Source organism: Tamandua tetradactyla, chromosome 2 (genome assembly GCF_023851605.1).
Source record: "Tamandua tetradactyla isolate mTamTet1 chromosome 2, mTamTet1.pri, whole genome shotgun sequence".
NCBI classification, from domain to species: domain Eukaryota; kingdom Metazoa; phylum Chordata; class Mammalia; order Pilosa; family Myrmecophagidae; genus Tamandua; species Tamandua tetradactyla.
This window is the reverse complement of record NC_135328.1, coordinates 216,682,424-216,697,578: the sequence shown is the minus strand read 5'-3', so window position 1 is coordinate 216,697,578 and position 15,155 is coordinate 216,682,424. Positions and strand designations below refer to the sequence as shown.

General features: G+C 36.3%; 1 protein-coding gene across 7 annotated transcripts in view; it reads right to left on the bottom strand.

Annotated features, from left to right (window-relative positions):
* RERE (arginine-glutamic acid dipeptide repeats) overlaps nt 1-15,155 on the bottom strand; it is a 636,739-nt gene that overhangs the window by 506,173 nt on the left and 115,411 nt on the right. The window lies entirely within an intron of this gene.

The following is a 15,155-nucleotide window of genomic DNA, read 5'->3' as shown; positions in this document are numbered from 1 at the left end:
TTTATTTTTAATCCATATGCTTTACTCATCTGTCCATACCATAGATAAAATGAGCAACAGTACAAGGTTTTCACAATCACAAAGTCACATTGTGAAAGCTATATCATTATACAGTCATCTTTAAGAAACATGTCTACTGGAACACAGCTCTACATATTCAGGCACTTCCCCCCAGCCTCTCCATTACACCTTAACTAAAAAGGTGATACCTATTTAACGCATAAGAATAACCTCCAGGATAACCTCTCCACTCTGTTTGGAATCTCTGTCACTGACACTGTCTCATTTCTCTCTTCCACCTTTTGGTCGAGAAGTTTTCTCAACCCCTTGATGCTGAGTTACAGCTCATTCTAGGATTTCTGTCCCATGTTGCCAGGGAAGTTTACACCCCTGGGAATCATGTCCCATGTAGAGAGGGGGAGGGCAGTTAGTTTGCTTGCCGTGTTGGCTGAGAAAAAGAGGCCACATCTGAGCAACAAAAGAGATTCTCTTGGGGTTGACTCTTAGGCCTAATTTTAAGTAGACTTAGCCTATCCTTTGCAGGGATAAGTTTCATATAAACAAACCCCAATACCGAGAGCTTTGTCTATTGCTAAAAGTAGCCATTTTTAAACAGCTCAGAGCCAATGCCTTCAAAGGCCTATCCTCTAAGGGAAACTACTTTGTCAGAGCCTTACATGACCTGAGGAAAGGACAGTTAGTCGATTCCAGCTCCCATCTAGACCTCTAGCTCATATAAGGTAAGAAGAGGGGTGGGGAAGGGGGGAATCGGAGAAATATTTTTGAAGGTAATAGCCCAGAGATTAGGGTCACTAAAAATTTGAAGTTTAATAAGATTTAATAAGATTATAGAACACTTGCCCATCCCCACCAGTTTACCACCAATTCAACAGAGCTCAAGCATAACAACAGTGTAAAGAGCTGTAAAATGGCTCTATTTTAAGGACTTCTTAGGAAATTAATGGACAACAGGGAAGGGAAGGGGGAGACAAAAGAAAACTAGAGGAAATGGAAGCCTCTGGTACCTACAGATACAGCAAAAATTACACGTAGCTCAGCTCCTGGAAAGAGACAGGGATTTAAAATAATTAAGAATAAAATGTAATGGGGCTCAAAAAAAAAATGTAATGGCTCTAATGGAAAAAGTAGATGGGTAATGTAAGAAGAGATGGGTAATGTAAGCAGAGAGATGGAAACTCTAAAAAAGAATCAAAATGAAATGCTAGAAATGAAATAAAGTAACAGAAATGACAAATGCGTTTGATAGGTTCATCAATAAACTGAACATGGCTGAGCAAAGAATCAGTACACTTGAAGCTATGTCAAGAGAAACTCCCAAACAGAAATGCAGAGAATAATAAAGGATGTAAAAAAATTAGAACAAAATATTCAATAACTAGGAGATGACTACAAAAGGTATAACATACACGTAATGGAAATCCCAGAAAGAGAAGAGAAAAAAGAGCAGAAGAAATATTTGAAGTAACAATTTGAAGCTGAGAATTTGCCAAAATTAATGACACACCAAACTATGGATCCAGGAAACTCAGAGAACACCAACTATGAATAAACACTTTCATAATTACACCGAGGCATTTTATATTCAAACTGCAGAAAACCAGAAACAAAGAGAAAACTGTGAAATAACCCAGAAGAAAAGCATCATTTGTTTAAGCTCCTCTACTTCCTCCAGACCTCTGAACTTTAAGGGCACCTCCCAGAAAATAGACCACTTCAGCATAAAATATTTACAAATCTATTTTCTAATCATGACAACCATTCAGCCCACTTCTCTATACCCAGCTCTTTCCTCTCTATAAAAGAAATACCCTTTCACCTAACTCGTGAGATGCTCGCTTATCTTACTGTCAAGAACATTCTCCCTATATAGTCACTCCCTATATTATAATCACCCCTATCCCCCTCTGCAATGATCCTTTAAAATAAAGTCTCTCCTTAGCAAGTCTTGATTTGCTTTTTATTTGACAGATAAATGTCGAATAAATGCACCATCCCTGAAGCAGTATAAAGTTATTTGAAAGTGGGCTTAGATTTGTTGTAAATGTATATTGCAAACTCTAGGGCAATCAGTCAAAAAAACAAAAAAGTATAATTGAAATACTAATAGGAGAGAAAATCATATCATACAAAATGTTCTATTAAACCAGAACAGGTAGGAAAAAAGAAAGGAAGATGGGGGCAGGAGGTGGGACGACAAACAAGGGCAATGAACAGAAAACAATTACAAACATGGTAAGCCAACATTATCAATATCAACAATGGAAACGTGGATGACCTAAATACAAGAATTTAAAAGACACTGTAGAACACCAACTAGAACCATCCCCCTATCCCATATTTTCGAGAGCTACTTCCAACATGAAAAATACCCCTAAAGAGTAGGAGAAAGATCAAAGGTGATGGTGGAATTATACAGAGAAGGCAGGTTTTAACAAACAAGTATGACTGCTGAATTATTATATTGATACGTATTTTGGTCTCCGGTATCTTTGAGCAGCCAGAAGTTAAAAACCTAAAATTGTGAAATTGTAACCCATACCAAACTCTGAAATCTGTTCTACAACTCACTGCTGCAACGTGCTTTGAAATTAATTGCTTTTGTGTATATTTGTTATTTTTCACGAAAAAAAAGAAAAAATATATATTTCTTCTAGTCTCCAGTGTTTTGGAGCAGCTACAAGGAAAAATGTGAAATAGTGGAATGATAACCCGTAACACACTCTGAAATCTGTTCTTTAACTACCGGTTGAGAATACTTTGAAAATCACTGCTTTTTCTTTCTTTTCTTTGTACATATGTTATATTCAACAGTAAAAAAAAAATGTTTAGGGCGGGCCATAGTGTCTCAGCAGACAGAGTTCTCGTCTGCCATACCGGAGACCCAGGTTTGATTCCCAGTGCCTGCCCATGAAAAAAAAAATGCTTAAAAAAATAACTGACAGCTCAATAGCCACTAATTGAAAGAAGATCAGTAATCAGTAAAAACCAGATATTGCTCATATCTTAAATCAAACCCTAGAATCACATTTCTAAACATAATCCAGACTATTAAACATGTACTTTATACTGTTTTCCAGATATAAGTTAGTGAAACCAATTCATTAAATATTTAAGGAATACCCACTATGGAGCAGGTATTTTTCTAGGTACCTGGCACATAGCAGAAAACAAAATTATTCTTAAGGAGCTTCCATCCTAGTGAGGAAAAAAAGCAACATTTGGCACCAATAAGAGCTACAAAGAAAAATCTAACATTATAAAAGCTAAAAAAAAAAATTTACTTTCATTTCATGCACTATGATTACTTTCCATAAACCTATACCCTTCAGATGGGTTCCTAGGCCAGTTAAGCCCTAAAATTCAGAGGGGTGAGCCTCTCCAGTTTAACAATTAGTTCCATTCCCCTATCATCCCATATTAATAACAGACAGCCCTTTCCAACATGAAAAAGTTAGAATGAACAGAGTCCAAATACCCCTAAAGATTGAGAGAAATACCAAAGGAGGAGGAGGAGTTATAACAGAGAAGATAGGATTTAACAAATGAGTATGACTGCTGAATCATTATATCAATATTTCTTTTAGTCTCCAGTGTCTTGGAGCAGTTAAAAGGAAAAACGTAAAATTGTAGAATTGTAACCCATAACAAACTCTGAAATCTGTTCTATAACTACTTGTTACAATGTACATTGAAATTTACTGCTTTTTCGTATATATGTTATGTTTCACAATTAAAATGTTCTATTCTCCAAGAAGACATAATAATCTTTAATGCAAATACTTGTGCATTAGAGACCATCAAAATACATGAGGCAAAAACTGACAAAAGGCATGAAGAAACAAACAAATCAACTATTAGAAGACCTCAACATTCGTCTGTCAGTAACTGACAGATCCAGCAGGCTAAAAATCACTGAGGATATAGCTGAAATGAGTAACACCATCAATCAACTGAATCTAACTGACATTTATAAACACTTCATCCAATAAAAGCAGAATACACACAAAAGCAGAATGCACACATTCTTCTCAAGCTCACATGGAATATAAACCAAACATATACCACATTCTGGGCCATAAAACACATCTTAACAAATTTTAAAAGATAGAGATCATACATGCTCTCAGGCCACAATGGAATTAAACTTGAAATCCATAACAAAAAGACAGGTGGAAAATATCAAAACATTTGGAGATTATACAACACATTTCTCTACAACACCTAGGTCAAACAAGAAATCTTTAGGTGTAAAGTTTAAGAAGATACTTCCTATTATTAGTTCGTGAAAGTGTTTCCCTACATTTTTTTTCAAGGAGTTTTATGGTACTGGCTCTTACGTTTAGGTCTTTGATCCATTTTGAATTAATTTTTGTATAGGATGTAAGGTAGGGGTCCTCTTTCATTCTTTGGGCTATTGAAATCCAGTTTTTTCATTCACATCTATTGAAAAGACTATTCTGCCCTGAATGTGGATTTGGAGGCCTTACTGAAGATCTCATCTATAAATCTGGTGGTCAATATCTGTACTCTTGATTCTTTTCCACTGGTCAGTCCTCTGTGCCAGCACCATGCTGTTTTGACCACTGTGGCTTTATGCTTTAAAGTCAGAAAGTGACAGACCTCCCAGTTCATTCTTATTTTTTAGGATTTCTTTGGTTATTCGAGGTCTCTTAGCCTTCCTTATATATACAACTAAAAAAAAAAAAACTGTAGGCAGTTATAGTAATATAAAATAAAATAAATTCCTGAAATCAAGAATTTAAAAACAATCTGTGGGATGCAGTGAAAGTAGTGCATAGAGGGAAGTTTATAATACTGTATTAATAAATTAGAAGAGAAGAAAGATCCAAATTCAATAATCTAAGCCTCCATTTTAGAAAAAAAACAACATAAACCTAAAGCAAGCAAAAAGAAATAAAATTAGAGCAGAAATCAATGAAACTGAAAAAATAGGAAATCAATAAAGAAAATCCTCAACAAAGACAAAAACTGGTTCTTTCAAAGAGCAATAAAATCAATAAACTCTTAGCCAGGATAAACAGAAAAACAGAGAGAGAGAAAACATAAAGTACCACTATCAAAACTGAAAGAGGGATCCATCACCACTGATCCCATGAATACTGAAAGGATGATAATGGAATATCAACAATTCTCTTCCCATAACTTTGATAACATATGAAATCAACCATTTTCTTTAAAAACACAAACTACAAAAACTAACACAAAGAAACAGACAATCAGAATAGGCCAGTTATCTATTAAAGAAATTAAACAATAAATAACCACCTTTTCTAAATAGAAAGCACCAGGCACAGATGGATTTTAGTAATTGTTACCAAACATTTAAGGATGAAATGATACTGATAGCAATGACACATATATAGTGGCAGAGGGGACACTTCCTAACTCCTTCTATGAGGTCTGCAATTACCAAAAATATCAAAACCAGATAAAGACAATACAAGAAATGAAAGCCACAGACTAACAGCTCTCATGAACATGGATACAAAAATCTTCAACAAACTACTAGTAAATGAAATCCAACAATATTTAAAAAGAACTATGTATCACAACCAAGTGGAATTTATTCCAGGTATGCTAGGCTGGTTCAACATTCAAAAATAAATCGACAGGGTAGGCCATGGTGGCTCAGCAGGCAGAGTTCTCACCTGCCATGCTGGAGACCCAGGTTTGATTCCCGGTGCCTGCTCATGCAAAAAAAAAAAAAAAAGAAAGAAAAGAAAAGAAAGTAGATCACAGAGCTAAATATAAAACACAAAACTATAAAAATTCTAGAAGATAATACATAAAAAAGTCTAGGTGACCCTGGGTTGGGTGTTAAGTTTTAAGATATAAACACCAAAAGTAAGATCCATAGAAAGAAAAATTGGAAAGGTGAACTTATTGAAATTGAAAATAAAAACTACTGCTCTGTAAAAAGACACTGTTAAAAGAACGAAAAGACACAGACTAGGAGAGAGTATCTGCAAAACATATATCTAATAAAGAATTTGTATCCAAGGCATACAAAGAACTCTTAAAAACAATTAGAAAGCAAACAAGCCAATTAAAAATGGACAAAATATCCTGACAGGCACTTCATCAAAAAAGATATACAGGTGGCAAATAAACATACGAAAAGATATTCAAATCTCTTGTCATTAGGGAAATACAAATTCAACAATGAGATGCCACCACACATCTATTAGAATGGCTAAACATCTCTAAACTTAACACTAACCAAATGCTGAAAAGGTGCAGATCAAGAAGTCTCATTCATCCGAGACTTATGGGAATGCATAAGTTGAAAGTCTGGGAATTTTCACAACATCCATACAAAAGTATATTTCACTATACACTCCAACAACTGTGCTCCCAGATTAATGTCACACTGAGTTTTTAAAAAAACAAAACAAACTCTATATTAGGGACTCCCCAAGTCAGGAGGCCAAACCCTTGATCTTGAGGCTTGCTCTTATGAAACTTATTTCAATAGCAGAGAAGCTAAGCCTACCTATAATTATGCCTAGGAGTTACTTCTAGAAAACCTCTTTCATTGCTCAGACACCTCTCTCTTTAAGCCTAATTCTACAAGGAAAATCATTACCCTCTTTCCTACTTGGAACATGACATCCAAAGGTGAAAGTTTCCGTCTCAATATGGAACAGGACTTCCAGGGATGAGTCTGTCCTGGCACCGTGGGATTGAAAAATGCCTTCTTGACCAAAATGGGAAAAGAAATGTAAGAAAATACGGTTTCAGTGGCTAATAGAGTCAAGAGGCTATTCTGAAGGCAATTCTTATGCAAGCTTCAGCTAAATATTGCTAATCGTCATGGTTTGCCAAACTCTAACCAACATCATTCCCACTATCCTTAAAGAACACCTAGGCGCTAACTGAGATTCTACAAATTTCACATACTACATTTACTTTCAAGTAATCTACAAACCTCCAGATAGTTCCTAGAGCAGAAAAGTCCTGAAATCCAGAAGGGCCAGCCTCTCCAAGAACATCAACTAGTTTTATCCTTTATCCTATATTATTGACACTCCTTTTCACATGAAAAAGTTATAATGGGCTTAGCACAAACATCCCGAAAGACTGGGAGAAAGAACAAAGGAGAAAGACAAGTTACATAGGTATTACAGACTCCAGCCGGGTTTTCCCAGACTAAACTGGCCTCCTATCAGGGGGAAGGAGTCACCTGCGTCAGTTTTCCCTGAGGGTAGACCCAGCAGGTTGAAAGACTTTCTTGTGAAGTCTCTGGGCTCTGTTTTTCTTATCCTGCCCAGTATGTGGTGCTTGTTTGTCTGCGGGTCCCACCAGCAAAGATGTTATGGCTCCTTTAACTTTGGAAGGCTCACCCTGCTGGGGGCGTGGTGGAGATAAGAGGAGTGGTTGTAGGCTGGTTTTAATGGCTTCAAATTGCCGAGCTCTGGTGTCTGAATTCCTTGAGAGAGGGATTCCACCTAAGTTGGGCTTCACCCCTCCCCTGGGGAAGGCACACGTGGGTGATAGCCCTGAAAGCAGTCTGTTTCTACCTATTCTTGGGGCAGTTGCAGCCCGAGTAGTTCCAGCGCTGAATCCAGGGGCAGCCAAGCCTCCGTAGAAACAGCCACAAAAACCTGTTTCGTCCCCTTTCCTCTTTTTCAGTTAGCCCAATAAGCGACCTCCGCCTGGAGAAGGGAAAAAGATCTTACAAACAGAACAAGAAACAAGAAAACAAGAACTGAAAAATTACCCTCTGTTAAACAAAACTTAACCTAGAGGCCCAGAAAAAGCTGAACTGAAGGTCAAAGAACAGATATACAACAAACTCATCTAGCAAGAAAACCCTAGGTAAGATAAGTGAAAGCAATCTCCAGAATAAACTAATTAAGGTAATTAAATGTCTAGACGCCAGCAAAAAATAACAAATCACACCAGGAAAATTGAAGATATGGCCCAGTCAAAGGAACGAACCAATAGTTCAAATGAGATATAGGAGCTGAAACAATTAATTCAGAATATACGAACAGAAATGGAAAACCTCATCAAAAACCAAATCAATGAATTGAGGGAGGATATGAAGAAGGCAAGGAATGAACAAAAAGAAGAAATGGAAAGTCTGAAAAAACAAATCACAGAACTTATGGGAATGAAACGTACAGTAGACGAGATGAAAAAAACAATGGAAACCTACAATGGTAGATTTCAAGAGACAGAGGTTAGGATTAGTGAACTGGAGGATGGAACATCTGAAATCCAAAAAGAAACAGAAACTATAGGGAAAAGAATGGAAAAATATGAGCAAGGACTCAGGGAACTGAATGATAATATGAAGCGCACAAATATACGTGTTGTGGGTGTCCCAGAAGGAGAAGAAAAGGGAAAAGGAGGAGAAAAACTAATGGAAGAAATTATCACTGAAAATTTCCCAACTCTTATGAAAGACCTAAAATGACAGATCCAAGAAGTGCAGCGCACCCCAAAGAGAATAGATCCAAATAGACGTTCTCCAAGACACTTACTAGTCAGAATGTCAGAGGTCAAAGAGAAAGAGAGGATCTTGAAAGCAGCAAGAGAACAGCAATCCATCACATACAAGGGAAACCCAATAAGATTATATGTAGATTTCTCAGCAGAAACCATGGAGGCAAGAAGAGAGTGGGATGATATATTTAAATTACTAAAAGAGAAAAACTGCCAACCAAGAATTCTATATCCAGCAAAATTGTCCTTCAAAAATGAGGGAGAAATTAAAATATTTTCAGAAAAAAAGTCACTGAGAGAATTTGTGACCAAGAGACCAGCTCTGCAAGAAATACTAAAGGGAACATTAGAGACAGATACGAAAAGACAGAAGAGAGAGGTGTGGAGAAGAGTGTAGAAAGAAGGAAAATTAGATATGACATAAAAAATACAAAAGGCAAAATGGTAGAGGAAAGTACTACCCACACAGCAATAACACTGAACGTTAATGGACTGAACTTTCCAATCAAAAGACATAGACTGGCAAAATGGATTAAAAAACAGGACCCATGTATATGCTGTTGACAGGAAACACATCTTAGACCCAAAGATAAACATAGGCTGAAAGTGAAAGGTTGGGAAAAGATATTCCAGGCAAATAACAACCAGAAAAGAGCAGGAGTAGCTATACCAATATCCAACAAATTAGACTTCAAATGTAAAACAGTTAAAAGAGATAAAGAAGGATACTATCTATTAATAAAAGGAACAATTCAACAAGAAGACATAACAAACATAAATATTTATGCACCGAACCAGAATGCCCCAAAATACATGAGGCAAACACTGCAAATACTGAAAAAGGAAATAGACACATCTACCATAATAGTTGGAGACTTCAATTCCCCACTCTCATCGATGGACAGAACATCTAGACAGAGGATCAATAAAGAAACAGAGATTTTGAATATGACCATAAATGAGCTAGACTTAACAGACATTTATAGGACATTACACACCACAACAGCAGGATACACCTTTTTCTCAAGTGCTCATGGATCATTCTCAAAGATAGACCATATGCTGGGTCACAAAGCAAGTCTCAACAAATTTAAAAAGATTGAAATCATACACACACTTTCTCAGATCATAAAGGAATGAAGTTGGAAATCAATAATAGGCAGAGTGCCAGAAAATTCACAAATACGTGGAGGCTCAACAACACACTCTTAAACAACCAGTGGGTCAAGGAAGAAATTACAAGAGAAATTAGTAAATATCTCAAGGCTAATGAAAATGAAAACACAACATATCAAAACTTATGGGACACAGCAAAGGCAGTGCTAAGAGGGAAATTTATGGCCCTAAATGCCTATATCAAAAAAGAAGAAAGGGCAAAAATTTGGGAATTAACTGTTCACTTGGAAGAACTGGAGAAAGAACAGCAAACTAACCCCAAAGTAAGCAAAAGGAAAGAAATAACAAAGATTAGAACAAAAATAAATGAAATTGAGAACACGAAAACAATTGAGAAAATCAATAAAACCAGAAGTTGGTTCTATGAGAAAATCAATAAGATTGATGGGTCCTTAGCAAGATTGACAAAAAGAAGAAGAGAGAGGACACAAATAAATAAGATCAGAAATGGAAGAGGAGACATAACCACTGACCTCACAGAAATAAAGGAGGTAATAACGGGATACTATGAACAACTTCATGCTAATAAATACGACAGTGTAGATGAAATGGACAAGTTCCTAGAAAGGCATGAACAACCAAATTTGACTTAAGAAGAAATAGATGACCTCAACAAACCAATCACAAGTAAAGAAATTGAATCAGTCATTCAAAAGCTTCCCCAAAAGAAAAGTCCAGGAACAGATGGCTTCACATGTGAATTCTACCAAACAGTCCAGAAAGAATTAGTACCAACCCTGCTCAAACTCTTCAAAAAAATTGAAGTGAGGGAAAGCTACCTAATTCATTCTATGAAGCCAACATCACCCTCATACCAAAACCAGGCAAAGATATTACAAAAAAAGAAAACTACAGACCAATCTCTCTAATGAATATAGATGCAAAAATCCTCAACAAACTTCTAGCAAATCGAATCCAGCAACACATTAAAAGAATTATACATCATGACCAAGTAGGATTCATCCCAGGAATGCAAGGAAGGTTCAACATAAGAAAATCAATTAATGTAATACACCATATCAACAAATCAAAGCAGAAAAATCACATGATCATCTCAATTGAGTGTTGGAAACACTTCAAAAGATAGGAATACAAGGGAACTTCCTTAAAATGATAGAGGGAATATATGAAAAACCCACAGCTAATATCATCCTCAATGGGGAAAAATTGAAAACTTTCCCCCTAAGATCAGGAACAAGACAAGGATGTCCACTATCACCACTGTTATTCAACATCATGTTGGAAGTTCTAGCCAGAGCAATTAGACAAGAAAAAGAAAGACAAGGCATGAAAATTGGAAAAGAAGAAGTAAAACTATCACTGTTTGCAGATGATATGATACTAAATGTCAAAAACCCTGAAAAATCCACAGCAAAACTACTAGAGCTAATAAACGAGTACAGCAAAGTGGCAGGTTACAAGATCAACATTCAAAAATCTGTAGTGTTTCTATACCCTAGTAATGAACAAGCTGAGGGGGAAATCAAGAAACTAATTCCATTTAGAATTGCAACTAAAAGAATAAAATACTTAGGAATAAATTTAACTAAAGAGACAAAAGACCTATACAAAGAAAACTACAAGAAACTGTTAAAAGAAATCACAGAAGACCTAAATAGATGGAAGGGCATACCATATGCATGGACTGGAAGACCAAATATAGCTAAGATGTCAATTCTACCTAAATTGATTTACAGATTCAATGCAATACCAATCAAAATCCCAACAACTTACTTTTCAGAAACAGAAAAACCAATAAGCAAATTTATCTGGAAGGGCAGGGTGCCCCGAATTGCTAAAAGTATCTTGAGGAAAAAAAACCAAGCTGGAGGTCTCACACTGCCTGACTTTAAGGCATATTATGAAGCCACAGTGGTCAAAACAGCATGGTACTGGCATAAAGATAGATATATCAACCAATGGAATGGAATAGAGTGCTTAGATATAGACCCTCTCATCTATGGACATTTGATCTTTGATAAGGCAGTCAAGCCCACTCACCTGGGACAGAACAGTCTCTTCAATAAACGGTGCCTAGAGAACTGGATATCCATATGCAAAAAATGAAAGAGGACCCGTATCTCACACCCTATACAAAAGTTAACTCAAAATGGATCAAAGATCTAAACATTAGGTCTACGACCATAAAACGGTTAGAGGAAAATGTAAGGAGATATCTTAAAAATCTTATAATTGGAGGCGGTTTTATGGACCTTACATCTAAAGCAAGAGCACTGAAGAAAGAAAGAAAGAAATGGGAGTTCCTCAAAATTAAACACTTTTGTGCATCAAAGAACTTTATCAAGAAAGTAGAAAGACAGCCTACACAATGGGAGACAATATTTGGAAACGACATATCAGATAAAGGTCTAGTATCCAGAATTTATAAGGAGATTGTTCTACTCAACAACAAAAAGACAGCCAACCCAATTACAAAATGGGAAAAAGACTTGAACAGACACTTCTCAGAAGAGGAAATACAAATGGCCAAAAGGCACATGAAGAGATGCTCAATGTCCCTGGCCATTAGAGAAATGCAAATCAAAACCACAATGAGATACCATCTCACACCCACCAGAATGGCCATTATCAACAAAACAGAAAATGACAAGTGCTGGAGAGGATGTGGAGAAAGAGGCACACTTATTCACTGTTGGTGGCAATGTCAAATGGTGCAACCACTGTGGAAGGCAGTTTGGCGGTTCCTCAAAAATATGAATATAGAATTGCCATATGACCCAGCAATCCCATTGCTAGGTATCTACTCAGAGGACTTAAAGGCAAAGACACAAACGGACATTTGCACACCAATGTTTATAGCAGCATTATTTACAATTACAAGGAGATGGAAAGAGCCAAAATGTCCATCAACAGGCGAGTGGCTAAACAAACTGTGGTATATACATATGATGGAATATTATGCAGCTTTAAGACAGAATAAACTTATGAAGTATGTAACAACATGGATGGACCTTGAGAACATTATGCTGAGTGAGACTAGCCAAAAACTAAAGGACAAATACTGTATGGTCTCACTGATATGAACTGACATTAGTGAATAAACTTGGAATATGTCATTGGTAACAGAGACCATCAGGAGATAGAAATAGGGTAAGATAGTGGGTAACTGGAGCTGAAGGGATACAGACTGTGCAACAGGACTGGATACAAAAACTCAGAAATGGACAACACAATACTACCTAACTGTAATGTAATTATGTTAAAACACTGAATGAAGCTGCATGTGAGAATGATAGAGGGAGGAGGGCTGGGGACATAAATGAAATCAGAAAGAAAGATAGATGTTAAAGATCGAGATGGTATAATCTAGGAATGCCTAGAGTGTATAATAATAGCGAAATGTACAATGCACAAATTTTAAAAATGTTTTGGCATGAGAAGGAACATAGGAATGTCATTGCAGGGTGCTGAAAATAGATGATAATTACTACTTTAATATGTCACCTTATGTGTGAGACTAAAGCAAAAAATGTTTATTTGTTACAAAATTTAGATTTTGACTAGAGCATTTCCTAATATAACTCATGTAGATAGTTTGATTGAATGTCATAAGTACTTGGAATCTCAGGTAGCACATGAGATTTTGTTGGTTTGTCCAGAGTGATCCCCCAATGAATCCCAGAATGATTTGATCAGTGATTGGAAAAGTTTTGCAAGCCCTCTTCGGGGAATGGTGAGAGTGGGGAGAAATTCAACTTCCCCAAGTTGAATTCTTGATATTCTCACAAGCAGTGTGGACAGCCAAAGCTATAGGCTGAGGCCCCAGTCTTGGGGGTTTGTTCATATGAAACGTAACCCCACAAAGGATAGGTCAAGTCTACTTAAAATCTGGGCCAAAGAGTCACCCCCAAGACAGTCTCTTCTGTTGCTCAGATGTGGCCTCTCTCTCCAGCCAACATGACGAGCAGTCTCACCACCCTCCCCCTCTCTGCGTGGGACATGACTCCCAGGGGTGTGGACCTTCCTGGCAACATGGGACAGAGATCCTGGAATGAGTTGAGACTCAGCATCAAGGGACTGATAAAAACCCTAGAATGAGCTGAGAATTAACATCAAAAGGGATTGAGAGAATCTTCTCAACCAAAAGGGGGAAGAGTGAAATGAGACTAAGTGTCAATGGCTGAGAGATTCCAAACAGAGTTCAGAGGTTATCCTAGAGTTTATTCTTACGCATTAAGTAGATATCACCTTGTTATTCAAGATGTACTGGAGAGGCTGGAGGGAATTGCCTGAAAATGCAGTGCTGTGTTCCAGTAGCCATGTTTCTTGATGATGATTGAACAATGATATAGCTTTCACAATGAGACTCTGTGAATGTGAAAACCGCATGTCTGATGCTCCTTTTAACTACTATATCAACAGAAGAGTAGAACATATGGAATAAAAATAAATAATAGGGGGAACAAATGTTAAAATAAATTTAGTTTGAAATGCTAGTGGTAAATGAAAGCGAGGGGTAAGGGGTATGGTATGTATAGTCTTTTTTCTCTATTTTCATTTTATTTCTTTTTCTGTTGTCTTTATTTCTTTTTCTAAATCGATGCAAATGTACTAAGAAATGATGAAATGCAACTATGTGATGATATTAAGAATTACTGATTGTATATGTCGAATGGAATGATATCTAAATGTTTTGTTTGTTAATTTTTTTAATTAATAAAAAAGTTTAAAAAACAAAAGGAAAAACATGAAATTGTAGAACTGCAACCCATATCAAACTTCAAAATCTGTTCAATAAGTACTTGTTACAATGTATTTAGAAATCATTGCTTTTTTGCATATATATTTCACAATGAAAAAATTTTTAATCTATGGACATATAAACCTGCACACAAATTTTCATAGCAGCTTTATTCATAATCACCAATAAACAGAAGCAACCAAAATGTCCTTTAATGGCTGAATGGATAAACTGGTACACCAATACAATGAAATGTCAATCAGTGATTAAAAGCAATAAGCTACCAAGAAAAAAAAAGGAAGAACCCCCTTAAAATGCCTATCATTGCTAAGTGAAAGAAGCCAGTCTGAAAAGGTTACATACTATATAATTCTAACAACATGTCATTATGGAAAAGACAAAACTATAGAAACAGGATGCCAAAGATTAGGGGAGGAGAGGGAGAGAAATGAATGGGTGAAGCACAGAGGATTTTTAGGGAGAGGATTTTTCGGGCAGCGAAACTATTCTGTGTGATATTATAATGATAGATAATGACTTTTACACATTTGATAAAATCCACAGTACTATACAAAGAGTGAACCTTAATGTATACCAAAAACTTTAGTTAATAATAACATACCAATCTTAGTTCATTAATAGTAACAAATGTACCACACTAAAGCAAGATGCCAATAGGGACAACCATGGAGGGTGGGACTATATATACACTATAATGTCTGTTTAATTTTTCTTTAAATATAAAACTGTTGTAAAACAAAGTCAAGAAAGAGTGAGTCAGAGA